Source organism: Coenobita brevimanus, chromosome 63 (genome assembly GCF_032717465.1).
Source record: "Coenobita brevimanus isolate Jiangsu-jjx chromosome 63, ASM3271746v2, whole genome shotgun sequence".
NCBI classification, from domain to species: Eukaryota; Metazoa; Arthropoda; class Malacostraca; order Decapoda; family Coenobitidae; genus Coenobita; species Coenobita brevimanus.
In genome coordinates, this window is record NC_137016.1 from 24,878,514 (window position 1) to 24,902,906 (window position 24,393).

The 24,393-nt window shown below is 44.1% G+C and overlaps 1 protein-coding gene across 1 annotated transcript in view; it reads left to right on the forward strand.

Moving 5' to 3' along the window:
- The window catches only part of arr (low-density lipoprotein receptor-related protein 6), an 801,354-nt gene that overhangs the window by 38,344 nt on the left and 738,617 nt on the right, over positions 1-24,393 (forward strand). The window lies entirely within an intron of this gene.

The following is a 24,393-nucleotide window of genomic DNA, read 5'->3' on the forward strand; positions in this document are numbered from 1 at the left end:
GTGAGAGAGGATAGTGTTTGGAAACTCCCTGTACTGTTGTTTGCAGATGATACTGTGTTGTTGAGTGAAGACGAAGGGGAGCTGCAAGGCTTGGTGGATGAGTTTGAGAGAGTGTGTAAGAAACGGAATCTAAAGGTGAATGTAGAGAAGAGTAGAGTGATGATCTTCGAGAGAGGTGAAGTTAGTGAATGTACAGCGAGGTTGGATGGTGAGGAATTGGAAAATGTGAGTACGTTTAAGTACTTGGGTAGTGTGATGAGTAAGGATGGAGGTTTGGAGGGTGAAGTGCTTGAAAGGGTACAGCAGGGAAGAAAGGTTGCTGGTTCCTTGAAAGCAGTGATAAGAAACGGAAGTGAGCATGGAAGTGAAAAAGTTACTACATGACAGTATTGTGATACCAACTCTAACGTAAGGAAGTGAAGCTTGGACATTGTTGGAGGGACACAAGTCAAGAGTGAGAGCAGTGGAAATGAGTTATTTAAGAGGAGCCTGTGGAGTCACGTTGAGAGACAGGCTGACGAATGAGGATATAAAGGAGCGTTGTGGTGTTGATGTGGATGTGATAGGAAGCGTTATGAGGAACACACTGAGGTGGTTTGGCCATGTGGAGAGGATGGAGGGTGAAAGACTGACGAAGAGAGTGTATGTGAGTGAGGTGGAGGGGGGAAGAGGGAGGGGGAGGCCGAGGATGAGATGGAGGGATGGGGTGGAGAGGTATATGAGAGAGGGGGGTGTGAGTTGGGAGCAGGGCAGTGAAATGGCAGGGGACAGGGCGACGTGGAGGCGATTTGTTTGTGGCCACCCCAAACGGGATTGAGGCGTCTGGCAATAGATAGATAGACCAATTCTAGTAGTGGTAGGTGACCATCATCCACGCACTTGATGTAGTGCTGCCTACTTCTTCCTTAGCCTTTATCATTCTTTTTCTGTGCCTGCCCTCCTCTCTTGCTATTTCTCCCATCTTTCCGGTCACTTCTTATTGCTTTTACAGGTGGCTTTACATTGAGTGACAAGCCAAATGGTTTCCTGTAAGCCAAGAAACCATTTACAGCGCTGGGTGGTAAGCATATAACCAAACCATGCGTGCTCCCTACGTAACAACAAGTGGGTTGGTGGAGGGTTAGTACCCCTCCTTGTAAAACAAATAACTCAGAGTCGAATGGCCACCCCTTACGGGATTATGGCATCTGGCAATAGATAGATAGATAGACCAATTCTAGTCTCTCTCCATTCACTGTAAAATCACTCTGGGAGTCAACTTCTCTCTCAATAACCATCACTTTACTCCTTTCTACACTTTCTCTCAGGGCACTACACTCAGACATCTACAAAGCTCTGCACTAGTCTACCAAGCTCTTGTCTAGTGTTTGCAAGTATGGTAGCACTGCATCATCAGCATGCAACAAATTTGAGGTATTCCATTCATTACCAATGCCATCCCTGTCTCCATTGCAGTACTCATGTTATTACTTCTCTCATCACCCACATGGGCACATCACACAAGCTTGTCACACGCCCACATTGATCGTGAACCACTTAGATCCCAATAACCGTCATTAAAACTCTTGACGGTACCTAGCAGCTTACCATCTATACCATACATGTGCAAAACCTTCCTCAATCCTTCTCTGTCTACTTTGTCATATGCTTTTTCCAGATCCATAAATGCCATAAACACTTTATAGTCCTTCTCACACGCCTTCTCCGCCATCTGTCTCTGCAAATTTTTGATCCACACATACTCTGCCACTCCTAAAGCCACTCTGTTCGTCACTCACTTGGACTTCTGATATCTCTCTTATTTTCTCTGTAATAATTCTTCCATACTCCTCTTCCCACCACACTCAGTAGACTTATGCCATGACAATTCTTGCACTCACTTCGCTCACTTTTATTTTTGTACAGGGACAATTGCTTTTTCTGTTCTAATGGCACAGTTTCGCTCATCCATGCCTTCTTACATATCTCCAGCAAGCAGTTCATTCTGCTTTCTCCAGTACACTTAATCATCTCTTTATACACCTCATCAGCCCCAGCTGCTTCACATTATTCTTCACTTTTGGTAGTGTCACATTTCCTGGCAGTACATTCCTTCTCTTTACATCCCCAAAACCAGTCATGTTAACAGTCACTTTGCCCTCTCCATTCCCATTCATCAGACTTTCAAAATAATCTTTCCATCATGTCCTTACTTCATCCTCATGGTTTAATAACCTACCACTTACATCCTTCACACTTTCACATAAGTTTCCACTGTCACTTCTACATTTCTGCACCTCTTTCCAGAATAACTTCCCATTTTCAGAATAATTTGCATTCAGTTCTAGATCATCATTTCCCTTCTCATTTTTCTTCTCCACTAGTCCCTTTGTTTGGTTCTTGATCTCTTGATATTTATTTCAGCTGAACCCCTGTGCTGTATCCACTCTTGCCACTTCTTCCTCTTTCCTTCTTTCTTAACCTCATCATCCCACTGTGCAGTACCATTCTTCTTTGTTGTTATTCTTGCCTCACCACACACCACTTTAGCATTCCCAGCTAAGCGGTCCCTATATACATTCCACAAGCTGTCTAGATTCATTTCATTCCAATTTACTGATTCTAACTCCTACCCTGCTTTGGCCCTGTATTCATCTGCCATTTCTTTGATCCTCAGCTTCTCGACTTTCAGTCTGTCTCCCTGACAGCTCCGCCTCTCCTCTCAGCTTGATCTTGCATACCACAATCATATGATCTGACAAAGCTGCACATCTTCATTTCACTGCCATCGTATCAGTAGCGCTACCCAGCATCCATTTCTCTACGAGCACTTAAGCAGTCAGGCTCCTTTCAACGTGATGTCCATTCCCTCTGTACTGTGTATATTTATGTGCATCATAGATACTATCCTTAATATTAACAGTGCAGAGCATCATGAAATAATCCAGATTAACAGGCTTGGTGACTGGGACTTGTCTATTTCTCTTCCCGTGAACAAAAGTTTGCACTTTGGTGTAATCTGTGTTCTTGATTTGATAACCCAGGAGGGGCACTTTGGAAGTACTTAAGGATAGTGGACTGGAGGTTCAGTTAGTTAGACGGTTCAAGGGAAAGAATGATGAGCTACTTGACACCCGAAGGGTTCTTATAACATCCCCCAAAGAACTACAGTTACAATATGCATTGTATTAATGTAACTTTATTTTAGTCTGTCATGCTTAATTTTCTTTATGTTTGAGGTTGGTGATGTAACTGACCACTTGGCTTGTAGTTGCAATACAGTAAAACCCAGTGCTGAGCAGGTGCGCAAATACTTGCGCAAAGCGCAATTGTGCTCCTTTGCGCTCTGGTGAATGTCGCTTGCGCATTGCACACCACACAAGACCATGCGCAATATTGCGTTTTTGCACATGAAAAGGCAGGTGCGCAAACGCAAATTTATTTGCGTGTGCACAACTAAATTTGCGCTTGCGCACATGCCTTGCACACCTGTCCTGTGGATTGTGCACTGCGCAATTCAAGGGACACGTGGTGTTGGGAGCTTCCCATATGTCTGGACAAGGGATGGGGGAGGCTCAGGCGGGTCGTGAGGGTTCTGCTGGGGGGAGGCGGGAGTGACGGAGGGTAGTAGCATTTCTTAAAATGCTTCAGCAGAGATAATGTATTTTAATATTTTTAAAATTATTATTAGTAAATAATAATGAATTAAAAATACATTATTATTAAGAGTAGCATATGCAATTCCTTAAAAAAATCATTAAAACATATTATTTAAATCAAATATCTACAGCGTAATAATTTATTAGGCTGTGGATGTTTAATTTAAATAATATGTTTTAATGATTTTTGTAAGGAATTACACATGCTGTTGTATATCTATACAGTATTGAATTATTAAATAAAACGTTTTGTGAAAATGCAGATAAAAGTAAAACTGGCAACATCACAGCCTTTGTTTCTCTGTCGCTTTGCTTCGTAGCCCGCTAACTCCTCTGTTTGAATTTCCACGAGTGAAAAAGTTACTACATGACAGTATTGTGACCTCGTTGGAGGGACAGAAGTCAAGAGTGAGAGCTGTGGAAATAAATGAGTTATTTGAGAGGAGCCTGTGGAGTCACATGGAGAGACAGACTGACAAATGAGGAAGTGAAGGATCGTTGTGGTGTGGATGTGATAGGAGGCGTTAGGAGTAACACACTGAGGTGGTTTGGTCGTGTGGAGAGGATGGAGAGTGAGAGACTATCAAGGAGAGTGTATTTGAATGAGGTGGAGAGGGAGGGGGAGGCCAAGGATGAGATGGAGGGATGGAGTGGAGAAGTATATGAGAGAGGGGGGTATGAGCTGGGAGCAGGGCAGTGAAAATGCGGGGGACATGGCGACATGGAGACGATTTGTTGCTTGTTTGTGGCCAGTGGCCACCCATTACGGGATTAAGGCGTCTGGCAATAGATAGATAGATAGAATAATAATAAATAAAAGTAAGTATGCTAATTTGTATACATATCTCAATATTTTACAGTACTTCCCACAAATATATGCAAATGGTTTGCGCTTGCGCTTTGCGACGTTGTGCAAGCTAAATATTTGTCAGATTGCGCACGGTAGTGAACTGTGGATTGCACTTGCACAAGGTCCTTCTTCATTTGCGCTGCCCACCACTGGTAAAACCTCACTATATCGAACTAATTGGGGCCCAAGCCAGTCCAAAAAAAAGTGAAAGTCTGATAAAAGCGACATCAGGACTCCCTCCTGGACTTCCTGCTTCTCTTGTTATGCACAGAGGCTTGCATGTCATTCATGCATTTATTCTCTCTCTCTCTCTCTCTCTCTCTCTCTCTCTCTCTCTCTCTCTCTCTCCCTCCCTCTCTCCCCCCCCCCTGCACTAGGTGCTTGTATTTTACTTCACATATTTTTGTCTTTGTCATCACCTTCATCTTCACCTTCCCATTCATTTTTACCTTCACTTTCAGTTCACTGTGCCATTCACATTCACTTTCATATTCTCTTCCATGCTCATAAGAACATAAGAAGAGAGGATAACTGCAGTAGGCCGGTTGGCCCGTGCTAGGCAGCTCCTAGAAGAGTAACTGAACCACTAGAATGAGATAAGGATAGCAAAGATGAAGGCTCTCCCCTGCCCTCCAAACCCTCCAGCTGAAGCCAGCAGGAAAAAGTCAGAAAGAACACCACACAGAGTAGAAAAACTGGCGTGAACATTTTATAGGAGAGTGTGAAAGGAGAATAGAGACTATCATAGTGTAACCTGAAAAGGAAAAATTATGAATTAGTGTTGGTTATAAGATTTTTTATTTTTCTATATCCACCCCTTATTTGTCATATGCTTATCTAGCCTATGCTTGAAACTCTCAATGGAAGAGGCAGCAACTACTTTACTAGGTAGCTTATTCCATTCAGCTATTACTCTATTACCAAACCAGTTTCTACCTATTTCCTTATTGAAACGGAATTTTTCTAGTTTGAAACCATTACTTCTAGTTCTATCCTGTATGCTCATTTTAAGGACCTTGCTAATATCTCCATTATTTATACCCTTCATCCACTTAACCCGCCACATGCTGGCTATTTTTAGCCCTCTGGGTCACCCCAGTGCTGGCCATTTTTCCACTTTTTTTTTTGGGGGGGGAGGCTAAAATGATAGATTTTGATGTGGAAACAACGAATTTCGCCATTAAAATGCTCACCGAGGGTCGGAAATCGGTTTTATTGAGTCCTGAATTCTCATGTACAGGTATAGATGCTCTCTCACGCTCACCACATACGTGAGAGAAAGCCGTTTTCTTTGTATGGTGTACTGAGGTATTTATGCTGGGAAGGTATACCAATGTTCAGTACACTTTTCTGATCACTTAGTACTGCAGCATCTATCACAATTTGTGTGTCTTTCTCACTGTGAATGCATTATCTTACACTTACTTGAAGATAGGTACAACCTGACTTCATTACGTACAGTCCTGGCACTTACAAGAAGGTATTTACAACTTGACTTAACTATATAGTACTTACACTTACAAGAAAATATTTACAACTTACACTATCTATCTATCTATCTATAGCCCGACGCCCTAATCCCGTAAAGGGTGGCCGCAGACAAAACGCCTCCAAGTCACTCTGTCACCCACCATTTGACTCCCCTCCCCCCAACTCACCCCCCCCTCCCTCATATACCTCTCAACTCCATCCCTCCACCTCATCCTCGGTCTACCCCTCCCTCTCCCTCCCTCCACCTCACCTACATACACCCTCTTAGTCAGTCTTTCATTCTCCATTCTCTCCACATGTCCAAACCACCTCAGTGTATTTCTCCTAATCTTTTCAACCACATCCACATCTACCCCACAACGTTCCTTCACTTCTTCATTCGTCAACCTGTCCCTCCACGTCACTTCACATGCTCCTCTCAAGTAACTCATTTCCACTGCTCTCACTCTTGACTTGTTCCCCTCTTGCAATGTCCACGCCTCGCTTCCATACGTCAGGGTGAGGCATGCAGGCAGAGTGAGGCAGAGTGAGCGTGAGGGGGGGGCGAGCGAGTGAGTGTATGGCCATGTCAGCCTGGGGGATGGTAGAGGAACAGTTACCTTACAGACCTGCCAAGTTTTACCCACAAATCTTGAAAAATGTGGTCACAGTGAAGTTTTTTATTTTAGACTGTTTTAAAATGGCACTGGCACTAGCCGCGGCATTATATCAGACCGTAAGGTGCTGGGAGGAAGTGTTTAGATGTCGTTCGCTTAGAATGGATGTAAAGAGAAGGCTGTATGAGGGTGTTGTGGTACCGACTGCGTTATATGGGGCTGAAACATGGAAAATGGGTGTAGCAGAGAGGAAAAGTTTGAATGTAAAGGAGATGAGGTTTCTGAGGAGTATGTGTGGAGTGACGCATATGGATCGAGTGCGAAATGATGAAGTGCGAAGGAGAACTGGAGTTGTTCGGGAGATGGCTGGTAGAGTTGAGCAGAGGGTGTTGCGATGGTTTGGGCTTATGGAGAGAATGGATAATGAGCGATTGGTGAAAAAGATAACTAGATCTGATGTGAGAGGTGTAAAGCTGAGAGGGAGACCACGAATAGGATGGATGGACAGTGTAAAGAGAGTGCTGGATGCGAGAGGGATGTCTGTTGAGCAAGGAAGAGTGGCTGTGCATGACAGAAATAAATGGAGAGAAATTGTGAATGAACAAATAATGATTCAGCCCTGAGGGGATATTCTCCCGCATATGGTCTGATCAGCTAGTCAGGTCAGGTGCGGGTAAGGAGATGGGCCTATTATGATATGGCAGGGGTAAACCAGCTCTGCTGTCGGGCCTTGCTGCGGATGTCACTGATTGCACTGCGCAGTTGACCCTTGTGCAGTGTGGTGCGGTGAAGTTCTGTCCTTGTTCTCCCCCTTGGGGTTAAGATGCAAATGAATGTGTTTGAATGGATGAGGAAATGGGGAGTGTGTTGTCCTGTCTCAGCTACCTCCCTTTCCTTGGGGGAAGCAGCTAGGTATATAGATATAGATAGATAGTTTTAAAATGGCACTGGCATGCGGCAGGTTAAACACCTCAATTAAGTCTCCCCTTACTCTACGTCTCTCTAGCGAATGCAGACTTAGTCTTTTCAGTCTGTCTTCATATGACAGGTTCCGAACATCATGTATCATTTTTGTCATTCCTCTCTGTACATTTTCTAATGAGTTAATATCAATTCTATAGTAAGGACACCAAATTTGTACTGCGTAGTCTTAATGTGGCCTTACTAATGCTAGATAAAGTTGCAGTATTATTTTTGATGATCTATTGCACACGCTTCTTGAAATAAATCCTAAAACCCGATTTGCTTTATTTCTCGCATTAATGCATTGTTGCCTTGGTTTCAGGTCGTTACTAACCATAACTCCTAGATCTCTCTCGCAGTCCGATTTGTTAATTTCTTTGTTATCTAAGCTGTATTTAGTGTTTCCAACGGTCGTGCCTGCGTTAAGTACTTTTACATTTTTCAACATTAAATTCCATTTGCCAAGGTTTAGGCCATTTGGACAATGTATTGAGGTCTTTTTGTAAGTTATGGCAATCATCAGTCGAGGTAATCTGTCTATCTCTCTATCTATTGCCAGACGCCTCAATCCCATTTGGGGTGGCCACAAACAAAACGCTCCACGTCGCCCTGTCCTCCGCAATTTCACTGCCCTGCTCCCAACTCACACACCCCTCTCTCATATACCTCTCCACCCCATCCCTCCATCTCATCCTCGGCCTCCCTCTCCCTCTTCCCCCCTCCACCACACTCACATACTCTCTCTTCGTCAGTCTTTCACCCTCCATCCTCTCCACATGGCCAAACCACCTCAGTGTGTTCCTCATAACGCTTCCTTTCACATCCACATCCACACCACAACGCTTCTTTATATCCTCATTTGTCAGCCTGTCTCTCCATGTGACTCCACAGACTTCTCATAAAGGAGGACTGCTGGGCCTTGATAGCAGGCTGTGAAGCCTATGCCCAGAGTCGGACACATAAAAAAAAAAAAAAAAAAAAAAAAAAACATTTAATGATACGCCCTATTTTTGTATCGTCGGCAAATTTGCTGATGCTGCTAGTGACTCCTAAGTCTAGATCATTTATGTATATATTGTAATAAATAATAAGGGACCGAGTGCTGAACCCTGTGGTACACCGCTAGTTACTAATCCCCAATCCGACTTAGTTCCATGTATTAATACTCTCTGCTTTCGTCCTTTCAGCCAGGATTTTATCCATTTTAAGATATCGCCATCTATACCGTGTGCTTGAATCTTTCTAACTAACCTTTCGTTTGGGTCCCTATCAAAAGCTTTACTAAAGTCCAGATAAATAACATCGTAAGCTTTATCGCAATCTGCTGCCTTATAGACCTCCAAGTAGAATGACAACATGTTTGTGAGGCAGGATTGTCCTTGCCTGAATCCGTGCTGACTTTCGTTTATAAGATTAAATCTTTCTCAGTGTTCCTTAATCTTATTTGCCAAAATTGATTCTAACATTTTTCCTACTATTGATGTTAGACTTATCGGACGATAATTCGACACAGGTGATTTATCACCCTTTTTAAAGATGGGCACTACGTTTGCGGTCTTCCTCGCCTCTGGGACTTCTCCTGAAATTAAATAATGTTAAAAGTGGCTGACATAATTCTCCTCTGGTTTCTTTTATAATTCTTGCATATATGTTGTCCGGACCTGGCGATTTTTGAGGTTTTAACTTATTAATTACTTTCAATTCGTCCTTCTTACTAATGGATATTTTACTAAGAATATTTTCCGTATTCACATCATAATATTTGCTGCTTGAGGGACCAGGTCTAGATTTTCCTTGGTGAATACTGATATGAAATAATTATTTAGGTTGGAGCACATGTCTTTATCTTCACTGGTAATGTCACCTGAATCTGTTCTGAGTGGTCCTATCCTATCTTTATTTTTCGTATGGTACATTAGATAAAAACCCTTGGGGTTTTCTTTTAGTTCACTAGCAGCCTTAATTTCATACCTTCTCTTTGCTTTTCGTATTTCCCTCTTTACCTCTCTATTTAAAATCGCGTACCGGTTACGTAAGTGTTCTTCTCCGCGCTTTATTTTTCTATATATTCCTTTCCTTTGGCCTATGAGAGATTTTAATATGTTGTTTAACCATCTTGGTTCTGAATTATTCATTCTAAACGGTTTTGAAGGGATATACAGGTCTCCCTCGTATTACGATTGGTATGCGGTCCTAGAAAGGCAATCGTAAACCGAAATATCGTAAAGCAAAATTAAGGTTTAATGGGAAAAATAAGGATGTGTTCCTGGACTCGTGTATAAGGAACCCTAGACCCATACAAGTGATCTAATATGCAATAATAATGATGATGATTTATGTATTGTAATGCATCTGAATCACATTTGTATGTACATTTGCAAACATAAAGACATGAAATAGCAAATACAACATGAAATACAAAGCCCATCACTCGTCAACACAAGAGATGGAGAGGGAGGAAGCAGGGATGGTGGAGGTTTGGATGGCAGGGGTGGATAACTCAGGAGAATGAGAGGTGGTGGAGGTTTGCGTGGCAGGGCTGGATGACTCAGTGGTAGGAAAGGCAGATGGACTAGCAATGGGTTTGAAGAAGCTGGAAATTGTTGTTTGCTTTGCCAGCCTCCTCCTGGCCTCGTACATCTCCTTGTAAACTTTTAGGGCTTGATTCACACCATGTGTAGCTGTTGCACTCCGGGCTGGGTTGCAGTCACGTTCCCTGAGAAGTTCCATGCCCCTCTCTGTCACGGGGGGATGTGAATTTATGACTTATAAATGCTGCTATTGCTTGAAAACAGAGACAAGGGACTGACTTGTGAAAATCAAACAGTAAGTTTTACTTTATGCCGGCTTACTTTTCCGATTCTCTAAAGACGAGTATTTATAAACTTTCTCAACAGTACACAGCAGAGACGAATTACTCACAAGTGCTGTTTGTAGTACTGTTAGCAACTCGAGAAAGTGACCCCACCCCTGACAGTCAATAACTAATGCTAATAATAAGAAACAGGTTCTTGCCAGTGCCTTAACTCCTGGCTGGCACAATGGATTTAAGCTTGATACAAAAGAACTGGCCTAAGTACCAGTTATGAATAATGTCAAGAGTTTGTGCAAACTAGGAGCGGCAACTAAAATAAGCTTAACCCGCGCCGTCCCGAGGACGTACTTCCACGTCCTCACGTTTTGTCACAGCTAATCCCGAGGACGTACTTCAACGTCCCGCAATTGCAAGGTTCATAATTTCCACAATTTTCAATTTTCGCGAGTCATTTTTGGTACGTATACACGGGACACCTTCCTCAACAAGATGCCAGGCAGAGACAATGCCTTACCCAGCATGACCTCCTCCCCCCCCCTGCATGCCCTTTTCTCAGCAATTCACCTGTTATCAGTGACCTGGCCAGTATAGCCATGTCATGCCATGGTACGAAATTCAGGGCCAGAGTGATTCCCCAATCAATGACAATGTGGAGGACAAACTTTACATAGCATTAGAGGAAGAAACAGTTAGAAATGGTGATCAGGTATTGTGGCAAAAAAAGGTCAGGTATTAGTGAGTGAAACAATGCTTATAATGCCTATATTACTGCTTGAAAACCAATATACTCTTGTACTACATATAAATTCGTAACAGTAAATAAATAAATACCTTTTATGATTGGTGTGAAATAGTTATCCTCCCATAGAACTCGTTTTCTTTGGTGCCAGCCTGATAGAAAACCCAGTAAGTTAAGGAGGCTCTCCTACCTGTAATGAGTATTTTAAACCTCAGGTGAGCGATTTCTCTATGAATTTTCGATGTTTCTCACCAAAAGCGAAAGTTTTAGCAAAAAAAAAAAAAAGGTCGAAAAATGGTCGGGATTGGGGGGTACCAGTGGTCAAAAAGTGGTCGGGACGGGGCGGGTTAATGTGGAGAAATAAAACATGATTCTAATTACATTAAGCTCAAAGAAAAGAACTGTAAATTTGTTGATTACAGTGAAATAAATTTATGTTGCGTGTCCCAAAAATGAATTCAGAATAACAAGGAGAATACACTCACTCACTCATTCAAAAGCTAAAGACACTTAAGCCTAGAAAAACAAAAAGAAATACTGGTCAGTAGAGGGGAGCCGAGCTAAAAATTGGGCGCCTGTGCAGGACATCAGACACTGCAATTTGCTAAACCTGCTTCGCCAATTCACCATCTAAGTGGAGATTCAGGAACTCGCTGTACAACGAAGACGCTCTTCACGCTGGGCACAAATGGTCCTATGCTCGCGACGACTCAAAGCTGACTAACTTCAAACAGTTGAAAGGGGACAAGAGATGGCCATGTTCGCCGAAAGTAGGGTATGGCCTAAGTCAACGGTCAACGAGGGAGGGTGAACGATATACGCTCACAATAAATCACTCAGTGAAGGCACTAATGTCGTGCATAAGAATGATCACTTGTGAAACAGTGAGAAATGTTCTGAAAACCATCCCGATCAGAGTGAATACGAGAACGGTTGAACTGAGTGATATGCAGTGGGAATTCCATTAGAATTCGTGGTTTTCTCACTGAAGTACAATGTCACAAATTTATAAATACGCTCGCGTGAATTCGTGACATAATCTATCTATCTATTGCCAGACGCCTCAATCCCATTTGGGGTGGCCACAAACAAATTGCCTCCAAGTCGCCCTGTCCCCCGCCATTTCACTGCCTTGCTCCCAAGTCACACCCCCCTCTCTCATATATCTCTCCACCCCATCACTCCATCTCATCCTCGGCCTCCCTCTCCCTCTTCCCCCCTCTCCCTCTTCCCCCCTCCACCTCACTCACATACACTCTCTTCGTCAGTCTTTCACCCTCCATCCTCTCCACATGGCCAAACCACCTCAGTGTGACATTATGCCCCATCAAAATCAAATTTTTCTTCAGAAAATTTTTCGATATACATACATATAAATCCTAACTCGGTCACACAAGATTCACACTGTGGTGTGTGTACTATCCTGCTACAGGAGAAAATCACAGTCGCCCATGAGCGAAAAACCTCGTATTTACGTAAATAGAAGCAAGCTTGAGGGAAAAAAACTCCTTGATGACGATGAAATATCCTGTACTTAGGTCAAACTGAGCGAAAAGTTCGCTACATTTACATTTACAACTAATTATCATGTAGGGTGATGTATGTAATACACAGTGTAGATGTGACAGTTGTGGTGTAACTGTGCCTACTTGTAAAATTATATAATACAAATCAATAGTAAATAGAGGCGATGGGGCAGAAGAGAAGAGGCGGCAGCATGCGGCAGAGACGATCAGCTGATCTCCACGTCAAAATTGCTACACCCACCAGCTGCACCTGCGAAAGCAATCAAGGTGGAGCATCAAAAGTGTCAGTGCGACAAACAATTTTTCTTAAATTACAATTTCTCTGCCTAGTAGTCAGTACTTATGTTACAAAAAGTACGCCTTAGCCGAAAATTTTAAGTGACAGCCAAGCTTTGTACATTCAAGGTCGCCATTATTTCCGTATTGGATACATTATTAACCAGGAAACGTGGTCCCAGGACAGAATCTCAAAAGACCCATATAGTTTACTGGTTAAACCCTAAACCTACATTATTATTAACGAGGAAACGTGGTTCCAGGACAGGGAGCCGAGTGAAAAGACTGGGCGCCTGTGCAGGACATCAAACGCTGCAATTCACTAAGCCAGAGGACCCAGTTTACTGGTTAAACTCTACTCTACACTTACGATTAACATTGGTGAGCTGAGAATCCCTACGCAATCTCGGGCAGGTCACATTTTAACACCCACCATGGGTGTGGACACTCAAGTGGATAATGTGCATTCTCCAGGAATCCTCATGGAGGCCCACAGCTCAAGACACCACAAGTTTATACACAGCCTCGGATTGTCTCTGCGGGGTTCTTAAACTTCCCCCTTAACCTACGATATACATGTATTTACAGGTCCTGGACGTAATGTGTCCTATGGGACTAACGGGCGAGACGTCAGGTCTTACTGGTACACTTTTAACTGGGAACCAGGCTGGTCCTTGGATTGCATAAATCTCTGAGGATGCCTGTCTTACGGAACCCAGCATACAACAGTTGCCCGTGTTAGTCATCAGTTAGCAGGTGAGACATCAGGTCTGCGCCTACATTGTCACTTCCCTTGATGTATCTCACAACAAAGTTAAACTGCTGCAAATACAGTGTCCAGTGTGTCAATCTTGCATTAGCTGTCTTAGTCGTGCCGAGACTAGTGAGTGGCATATCGGTTTCCAGAGTGAATGGTGCTCCATATAAGTAATAGTAATATTTCTTAACACCATCAACCACGGCCAAGAGTTCCTTCTCAACAGTACTGTAATTCCTCTCGGCGGGTTTTAGCTTACTGCTGTGGTATGCCACTGGGAAGATTCCATCTTCCGATTCCTGCATCAATACAGCACCTACTCCATCTTGTGAAGCATCAGTGCGCAGTATGAAAGGTTTGTTGGAATCAGACAACTGCAAGATAGGCTTCTTACACAGCATATTCTTAAGAGCGGCAAAAGATCTCTTTTGCGCTTCTCCCCATTCAGTGGTGGTTGGAGCATGTTTTCGAAGCACCTCGTACAACGGTTGTGCAATGAAAGCAAAGTTGGGGATAAAACTCCTATAATACCCCACTAGGCCAAGGAATGTCCTAACCTGTTTTTTGGTCATGGGTCTTGGGGCTTCCCTAACCTTCCTGATCTTGTCACCCTGACACCTGCAGCGATTGTTGCTAACAATATGTCCGAGGAAATCCACCTCACTGTGAGCAATTTTACACTTGCTAGGCTTCACAGTCATGTTGAAACTCTGGAGTCTACTGAAGACAATTTCCAAGAGTCTGAGGTGCTCCTCCAACGTGGCAGAATGAACGAGGACATTATCAACGAACATTTCTACTCCTACAATACCATGGAGCACTTGTCTCATGGCACGATTGAATACTGCTGGGGGATTGTTAAGTCCAAATGGGAGGACTTTATACTGATACAACCCCCTAGGAGTGGCAAAGGCAATGAACTGATGGCTCTCGGGGTGAAGGGGAATCTGAAAGAATCCCTTCGCCAAATTGAGCTTCATGAAATATCATGACCCTGCCAGCTTGGAGAAGATGGAAATGTGGTCACGCATTGACTCAGCATCCACTTTGGTGATTGCATTTAGCCTCCTATAGTCGCCACAAATCCTGACTCCACCATCCTTCTTGCAGACTACTACCATTGGACTACAGTAAGGAGATGAGGACTTTTCAATACCTGTAATACCTGCAGTTTCCATGTCAGCAATTTTGTTGTCTACTGTGTCCAGTAGTCGCATGGGAATTGGATATGGTTTAACCTTTACGGGAGAATTGCTGGTCAACTCAATTTTGTGGCAGTCAACCTTTGCGAGTCCAGGTTGGTCAGAGAAGACATCAGCATACTGACAGAGCAGTGACCTTATGGCATTCTGGTCACCTAATGCTAAGTCAGTGTTAAGTAAGACATCTCCGACAGTCTCCTCCTGAAGGGACTGAACGGTTAAGGGCTCGTCATCATGGTCATCAGCTGGGATCATCGCGGCTGCCCCGGTTTCTTTCAGTGGCTGGTCACTGTCATCAGCTACTTGTAGCCCAGTCTCTTCAGGGTTTGACTCATGATAGGCCTTCAAGATGTTAGCGTGGAACCCTTTATGAAGATTACCCATCTGAATTATGTAGTTGAGGTCTGAAATGCGTTCTGCTATATCATATGAACCCTTCCACTGTGCCAACAACTTGTTCTGGGCAGTGGGGAGTAACACCAAGCACTTATCGCCTGGACTGAACATCTGAAGCTTTGCCTTCTTATCATAATAGGCTTTCTGAACTTCGCTCGCCTTGATCAATTCTTCCTTAGCTAACGCGCACATCGACTGGAGGCGGTCAGCTAGATCGAGGATGTAGGTGTAGGTGGTCTTGACTTCAGGGTTGGGTTCTTCATCGTCCCATAACTCGCGAAGGACTTGAAGTGGTCCAAGGACCAGCCTTCCATACACCAGTTCAAAAGGTGAGAACTTCAAGGAATGTTGTGGGGCTTCTCAATAAGCAAATAGAAGAGGAGCAATGAACCGCGGCCATGTGCTTTAACATCTTCTTGAGAATCCCATTGAACCTCTCACTCAACCCATTACACATGGGATGATAAGGCGTAGTTCGATGGACAACAGTCTGAATGCTTTGTTCATCATTGCAGAGGTGAACTGCGAACCCCGGTCGCTTAAGACCTCCTTGGGGATACCTATGCGACAGAACACTTCAATCAATGCCTCAGCAACAGTGACGGCCTCTATGTTCTTAAGGGCCACGGCTTCAGGCCACCGTGTGCTGAAATCAACGATAGTGAAGATATACTTTGATCCATCACTTGCACTAGGAGAGATTGGCCCAACAATGTCAGCTGCTACTCTCGAAAGGTTCAGAGATTATAGGCATTGGTTTCAATGGCGCAGGACAGACACGTCCCCGGTCAGTGGTACGCTGACACACATCACAGGAACGCACAATACTAGTTATTTGCTGTCCCATTCCTGGCCAGAAGAAGTCACATGGATGCGGTCAGAGGTTTTCTTTTGGCCCATGTGACCTCCCATCACTGAACAATGACCTAATTCAAACACTGCTCGGCGATACTTTGCGGGAACAACGAACTGCAGTCCAACCTCGCCCTGGGGTGGTTGTGACTCATGGTATAGCCATCTTCGCTTAAGAAGGAACATGACAACCTTAATCACTTTACCTTCCAGCACTGAGGCAAGTGTCGAGTCAGACTGTTGTTCTTGGACAACTTCTTGACTATGATTCAGATCTTGGGGCGTTGTGACAGTCAATGGGATGACACGGTTCGGAGCCTTGGCCATGGCTCGTGTTACTGCAACAGCCGAAGTCTGAGTAGCAACATCTGTGGCACAACTGTTTTTGATGCCCGGTATGTTGCCAATAATGAGGTCAAACAAAGGTTCTGGCATGACAACAGCAGCTCTCAAGCCAGTGTAGAAAGGAGCTGCCACCTGGATACGTGCCTCAGGGAACAATCTTACTGATCCATCAATGAGTCTAACGTGGATCTGCTTACCTGTGTACTTGTCAGGCCGAACTAAACTTTGCTTGACGGAGCAACCTGAGGAACCATTATCTCTCAGAACATTTACAGAAACACCTCCCACAAACCCAGATTGAACAAGAAAGGCATTGTTGCTGGTGGAAGGGTCTGAGGAGGTAGCAGCCAGTCATTGATGAGACTGCGGAACAAACGATGCAGCAAATGTGGCGCCCTGTGAACTAGATGCCTGATGGGTTGTGCTCACCATCTGAGGAGGTGGAGCTTTGACCACATGAGATGAAGAGTTCACTGTCACTGGGGGACTAGTGAACTGTGGAGAAGTACCTGTACTGGTGGGGTTGGCACCACTGTGCTCTTGTTTTGGAATGAAAGCTGCATTTGCATCCTGCCTCCGATACACTCAAGTCGATTGTCCTGACTGAGGGTTACGTGGTGTGTCCTTGCCCTGCTGCTGCTTGAAATACCAGTACTGCTGCTGGTTAGGGTTCTGCTTGTCGTACTGTTTCCACTCAGGTTTCTGGGTGTTTTGCCCCTGGTCCTTCTTCTGCGGTTTGTTGGGAAGAAAACTAGCTGCAATTATATTGGCATATGCTCCACAGGCAGGATTGGATGAATCAGAAAAAGATAGATTTTGGGATGATTTAATACGTGTAGTGGGTGGTATGCGGGATGATGAGAGAGTGATTTTGGGAGGGGACTTAAATGGTCATGTAGGTGAAGCAGCACAAGGTTATGAAGGAGTGCATGGGGGATGTGCGTATGGTCTAAGGAATGCAGAAGGGGAAAGGATACTTGAGTTTGGGGAGGCAACGGACATGATTGTGTGCAACACATATTTTAGGAAAAGAGACCGTAAGCTAGTTACGTATGAGTCTGGGGGAAATAGCAGTCAGATAGATTATTTTCTGGTTAGGAGGGCCGGTAGGAGGTTAGTGAGGGATGTTAAAGTTATAGGAAGTGAGGAGTGTGTGCAGCAGCACAAACTATTGATTTGTGATATGGTGCTTAAAGAACAAGTGATGAAAAAGAGGACTTATGTACCTAGGAGGAAAATATGGAAGCTGAAAAACCAAGTAGTAAGGGATGCCTTCTATAGCGAGTTGAGGAGAGTGGTGGCTGAACAGGGAGCTGTAGATAGAGGCGTTAATGAACAGTACAGAGCCCTCAAGAACAATTTCTTGAGAGTTACTGATGTAACATGCGGCTGGACAAGAGGACCACCAAGACATAAAGTAACTTGGTGGTGGGATGAGGGTGTAGAAGCTGCAGTTAAGGAGAAAAGAAGGCTTTTCCGGGAATGGAAGAAGGGTGGTAGCAAAGAGGAATATTTGGCTGCCAAGCGTAGGGGTAGAAGAGAGGTATACAGGGCAAAGTCTGAGTCACAGAGACAATTACTTGATAACCTATATCATGGGGAAAGGAAAAATATATTTAGGGTGGCAGGTCAGGTGAAGAGGGATAATCAGGATATCATAGGTGAGCAGTGTGTGAAGAATGATGAAGGAAGGGTAGTGGTGAACAGTGAGTATATTAAAGATGCATGGAGAAAGCATTATAATCGGTTGTTGAATGAGGAGTTTGACTGGGACAGGGGAGGTTTGGAGCCAGCAGATCCAGTGTCTGGCCCTTGGCCTTTGATTGATACTGCTACTGTGAGTGAGGCAATAGGCAGGATGAAGGTGGGGAAGGCAGCAGGTGTGTCTGGGTTGACTGCCGAAATGTTGAAGGTCTCAGGTGATATAGGGGTGAGTTTAGTCACTGACCTGATAAATAGGATTATTTATGAGTGTGTTGTCCCAGATGATTGGCTGAAGAGTGTAATTGTAAATGTGTATAAAGGGAAGGGTGATGCCCTGGAAAGAGGAAATTATAGGGGTATAAAGCTTTTAGATCAGATAATGAAGGTAATGGAGAGAGTTTTAGAAGGTATGATTAGAGAAAGAGTGCATATTGATGAGATGCAGTTTGGGTTCATGCCAGGTAGGGGGACCACTGATGCCATATTCATTGTTCGACAGCTTCAGGAAAAATATATTGGTAGGAGAAGAGATCTTTATTTTGTTTTTGTTGATTTGGAAAAGGCCTTTGACAGAGTCCCTAGAGAGGTGGTGAAGTGGGCAATGAGAAAGCTTGGCTTGGAGGAGTGGCTGGTTATGGTGGTTATGGCCATGTATGTGGGTGCTCACACCCACGTGAGAGTGAATGGAGATTTGAGTGATGAGTTTTCCGTGAATGTTGGTGTGCATCAAGGGTCAGCCTTGAGTCCCATGTTGTTTATCATGGTACTTGAAGCCCTTTCACGTGACTTTAGAAACGGACTCCCGTGGGAGTTGTTGTATGCTGATGATTTGGTGTTGATTGCAGAGAATGAAAGGGAGGCGGAGGAAAGGTTTAGGAAGTGGAGAGATGGTATGGGGCAAAAGGGTTTAAGGGTAAATGTAGATAAAACAAAAGTGATGATATCTAGGGTTGGTGGCGGTACTGTCAAAGACGAGGGAGAGTGGCCATGTGCAGTTTGCCACAAGGGCGTGGGAAGTAATTCCATCTTGTGCAGTGTGTGTGATAAATGGATGCATAAGAGATGTAGTGGTATCAGAGGTAGACTGCGAGATAATGCTGATTTTATGTGTACGGCATGCCGGGGTGAGCAGGTGGAGATTGTCAGACGTGAAAGAATTGAACTTGCTGGTGAATCTCTTGAGTGTGTGGAAGAGTTTTATTATTTGGGAGACATGTTGTGTGCTGGAGGTGGGGCTGGAGCTAGCTCTGTGGCTAGGGTGAGAAGTGGTTGGAAGAAGTTCAGGGAGCTCTTGCCTCTCCTGACATTGAGAGGGCTCTCCCTACGTGCTAAGGGGTCTTTGTATGCAGCATGTGTTAGGAGTGTAATGCTGTATGGCAGTGAGACCTGGGCAGTGAAGGAGGAAGATATTCGCCGGCTCAGACGTACAGAAATGACAATGATTAGGTGGATGTGCAGTGCGTCCCTGCGTCCAAGGCCTGGAGGGGCTGGGTTTACAATGGAAGAGTTGAGAGGTAGGATGGGACTGGAGTGTATTGGTGTTGTGATGAGGAGAGGTAGATTGAGGTGGTTTGGACATGTGGAGAGGATGGGGGATGATAATTGGGTGAAAAAGGTGAGCAGTGTTAATATTGGGGGTGGGGTTATGAGGGGTAGACCGAGAAAGACATGGGACGAGGTCATTAAGTGTGACCTTAGGGTTAAGGGACTGAACAGGGAGGCTGCAATGGATCGTGCAGCGTGGAGAGCCGCCATTAGGTGACCAAGGCCGACACATGCAAGCACGTTGGAGCCTTTAAAAACGAAAACGAAAAACGATTGGCCATTATTCTGAGAATGGCCTTGTTGCTGGGCTTCAGCCTGAGACGGTTTCCAGATTTGTCAGCTTTCCTGTTCCAGGTGTGTTGCTTACGAGTTTGATACCTGTACACAGTGAAGAATGCATCAGCCTTCTCCACCATTTGGCTGGCATCCGTTACCTGGCAGATCTTGAAGCTGAGCCATAAGCTGAACAGGCCACGACTTAGCTGCGTGCGTAGCATAAGGTCAATTATCCCCTCTCGCGTGGGAGGAGTTTCATCTTTCTTCATCCACTCGTCTAAGTAAGCAGTAAGTCAATCAAGAAACTGAACAGCAGTCTCCTTTTCTTGTAGATTCGCCCTCATAAACTGACTCCTGGCGTCGTCAACTTTGAGACCGTACGCTTTGACAAGTGCGGCTTTCATCATCTCATACGTGAGACTGTCTCCACGAATTCTGTGGAGAATATCGAGGGCAGGGCCCTCAGACAAGCTAAGAAACTGGAGCCGCTTAGCTGCCTCATCCAGCTGGTACAGCTGAGCCATGTCTTCGAAACGAGCTATGAATGGCTCGATTCGCTCGCCTTCCTTGTATGGAGGAAGCTTGATGTGTGGGGTCGCCAGAACATGTGCAGGGAGAGCGCTCTTGGAGCTTGGGTTAGCTGCACCAGATGTGTCTGAAGCCAAGGAGTCTTGCTTGAACTTCAGTATCTCAAGTTCATGTTTCTCACGTGCCTTGCGCCCGGCACGTTCGTGTTCTCGTTGTTCTCGTTTGTATTCACATTCTCTCTCTCGTTGTTCTCGCTTGTATTCACGTTCTCTTTCGCGTTGTTCTTGCTCGTGTTCGCGTTCTCTCTCGCATTCCTCACACTGTTCTCGTTCATGTTCACGTTGAATTCTACACTCTTCATGAGCATCATTCTCACATTGCTGCTCATAACTAAACCGTGAGAGGACGTATTCCTTGATTTGTTCGGGGTCGCTAAGCCCAATATCTTTGGCTTCCTGTACATAGATATTAGTAGTCATGATGCTGACTCAATTAAGACTGAGTGAGCTACTGAGTACTGACTGCTATTTTTGCAGAGAAATGCCAATAATCAAGAGTAAAGAATATAGGCACAGGTTGGTGGTTACCAGTTTTATCCAGTTAAATTGGTAAAGAAAGAAAAAAAAAAAAACTGACTGGGAAAACTATTACGTAATATTAATAGAAATGAATCAATAACCACCAGTAAGATAGTGCCTATAGACTTTAATGATAAATACCTAGGTGTGAGTGAGTATTATCTCGTTAATAACTTTAGAGCTAGGAGTTAATATCCAGGAATGAGATTGCCAGATGTCGCGGGGGGATGTGAATTTATGAATTAAAAAATGCTGCTATTGCTTGAAGACAGAGATAACGGACTGACTTGTGAAAATCAAGCAATAAGTTTTACTTTATGCCGGCTTACTTCGCTGATTCTCTAAAGACGAGAATTTATAAACTTTCTCAACAATACACAGCAGAGACCAATTACTCATGAGTACTGTTTGTAGTACTGTTAGCCTCTCGAGAATGTGACTCCACCCTTGACAATCAATAACTAATGCTAATAATAAGAAATAGGTTCTTGCCAGTGCCTTAACTCCTGGCTGGCACAATGGATTTAAGCTTGATACAAAAGAACTGGCCTAAGTACCAGTTATGAATAATGTCAAGAGTTTGTGCAAACTAGGAGTGGCAACTAAAATAAGCTTAAATGTGGAGAAATAAAACACGATTCTAATTACATTAAGCTCAAGGAAAAGAACTGTACATTTATTGATTACAGTGACATAAATTTACATTACATGAGTCTCAAAAATGTATTCAAAATAACAAGGAGAATACACTCACTCGCTCATTCAAAAGCTAAGCACCCTTAAGCCTAGAAAAATGAAAAGAAATGCTGGTCAGTGGAGGGGAGCCGAGTGAAAAAACTGGGCGCCTGTGCAGGACATCAGACGCTGCAATTTGCTAAGCCTTCTTCGCCAGTTCACCGTCTAGGTGGAGATTCAGGAACTTGTTGTACAACGAAGACGCTCTTCACGCTGGGCACAAACGGTCCTATTCTCGCAACGACTCAAAGCTAACTAACTTCAAACAGTTGAAAGGGGGCGAGAGATGGCCGTGTTCGCCAGAAGTAGGGCATGGCCTAAGTCAGCGGTCAACGAGAGAGGGTGAACGATATATGCTCACAATAAATCACTTGGCTTTAGGAGAGGGAGGGGATGCATGGATCAGGTGTTTGCGGTAAGACAAGTGTGTGAAAAGTATTTAGTGAAAGGCAAGGATGTGTTTTGGGCATTTATAGATTTAGAGAAAGCATATGATAGAATTGATAGGGAGGCTTTGTGGACTGTTTTAAGATTGTATGGACTTGATGGTAGGTTACTAAAAGGGGTGAAAAGTTATTATGTAAATAGTAGAGCGTGTGTAAGAGTGGGAAATGCTGTGAGTGATTGGTTTCCTGTGAGAGTGGGGCTGCGACAGGGATGTGTGATGTCGCCTTGGTTGTTTAATATTTACATGGATGGTGTTGTAAGGGAGGTGAATGCAAGAGTTTTAGGTGGAGGTCTGAGTCTGGTGAATGTTGATGGTGGAGAGTGGAATCTGAAGCAGCTGCTGTTTGCAGATGAGACTGCACTGGTGGCTGATTCAGAGAAGAGATTGAGACAGTTGGTAGAGGAGTTTGGAAGGGTGTGTGAAAGGAGGAAATTGAAAGTAAATGAGAATAAGAGTAAAGTGATGAAGTGTATGAGGTTGGTAGATGGTAGGGGGATGAATATAGTTTTGATTGGCGAGTTGCTTGAGGAGGTAGAGTGTTTTAAATATCTAGGGTCACATGTTGCTGTGGATGGAAGAATAGATGCAGAAGTGAAGTTTAGAATAAATGAAGTAGGAAAGGTGCTGGGAGGAATGAAAAAAGTGTTTAGATGTCATTCGCTTAGAATGGATGTAAAGAGAAGGCTGTATGAGGGTGTTGTGGTACCGACTGCATTATATGGGGCTGAAACATGGAATATGGGTGCAGCAGAGAGGAAAAGTTTGAATGTAATGGAGATGAGGTGTCTGAGGAGTATGTGTGGAGTGACGCATATGGATCGAGTGCGAAATGATGAAGTGCGAAGGAGAACTGGAGTTGTTTGGGAGATGGCTGGTAGAGCTGAGCGGAGGGTGTTGCGATGGTTTGGGCATATGGAGAGAATGGATAATGAGCGAATGGTGAAAAAGATAACTAGATCTGATGTGAGAGGTGTAAGGCTGAGAGGAAGTCCACGAATAAAATGGATGGACAGTGTGAAGAGAGCGCTGGATGTGAGAGGGATGTCTGTTGAGCATGGAAGAGTGGCTGTGCATGACAGAAATAAATGGAGAGAAATTGTGAATGAATAAGTGATGATGCAGCCCTGAGGGGATTTTCTCCTGCATTTGGTGTGAACAGCTAGTCAGGTCAGGTGTGGGTAATGGGATGAGTCTGTTATGATGTGGCAGGGGTAAACCAGCTCTACTGTCGGGCCCTGCTGCGGATGTCACTGATTGCATTGCGCAGTTGACCTTTGTGCGGTGTGGTGCGGTGAAGATCTGTCTATTCTCCCCTTTGGGGCTAAGATGCGAATGAATGTGTTTGAATGGATGAATAAATGGGGAGTGTGTCGTCCTGTCTCAGCTACCTCCCTTTCCATGGGGGAAGCAGCCTAGGTATATAGATAAATAGATAGATAATTTCCCCTTTCCAGGATGTCACCCTTCCCCTTATACCTATTCATAATCACTCTTCTGGTCCATCATCTGGGATGGCACATATATACCAATAATCTTATTTTTCAAATCAGTAACTAAATCTACTTCTGTATTTCCAGAAGCCTTCAGTATTTCATTAGTCAACCCAGACACAGCTTCTGCCTCCCTGAACTGTATCTTGCCTATTGCTCTGAGAAACATACCACTGCAATGGAGGAGGAAGGTGGAGGGTGGTGGGAGGTGGACCTGTACAATTAACCTTCTTTCTATCAGCAGACTTCTGGCATTTACCCTACCCCTGATTTAGTGTTCACATCAGTTGTTTGGGGTAACTAAAGTCAGATAATAATCCTGTATAGTATGGTCACCTCATAACTCCATACAACCCATTTGTTACTGAGTGTTATCCAGTTCTACTGCAGGTGTTATGCTGCTGTATGTATGTAATTATGACTGTATCATATGTACTTGGGAGGGGCATGGCTAATGTCACATGAGTAACCTTCATTGACCACCTGACATAACTTTATATAACCTATATGTTATTTAGTGTTATATGAATTTTCTTGCAAGTATTGTGCCGCTGAAAGTATGTAATGAGTATATTATAACTAGATTCGTACTCTGATGGGGAGTGACTAAAGTCACGTGAGTAAACCTCTGTGACTGCTTGAG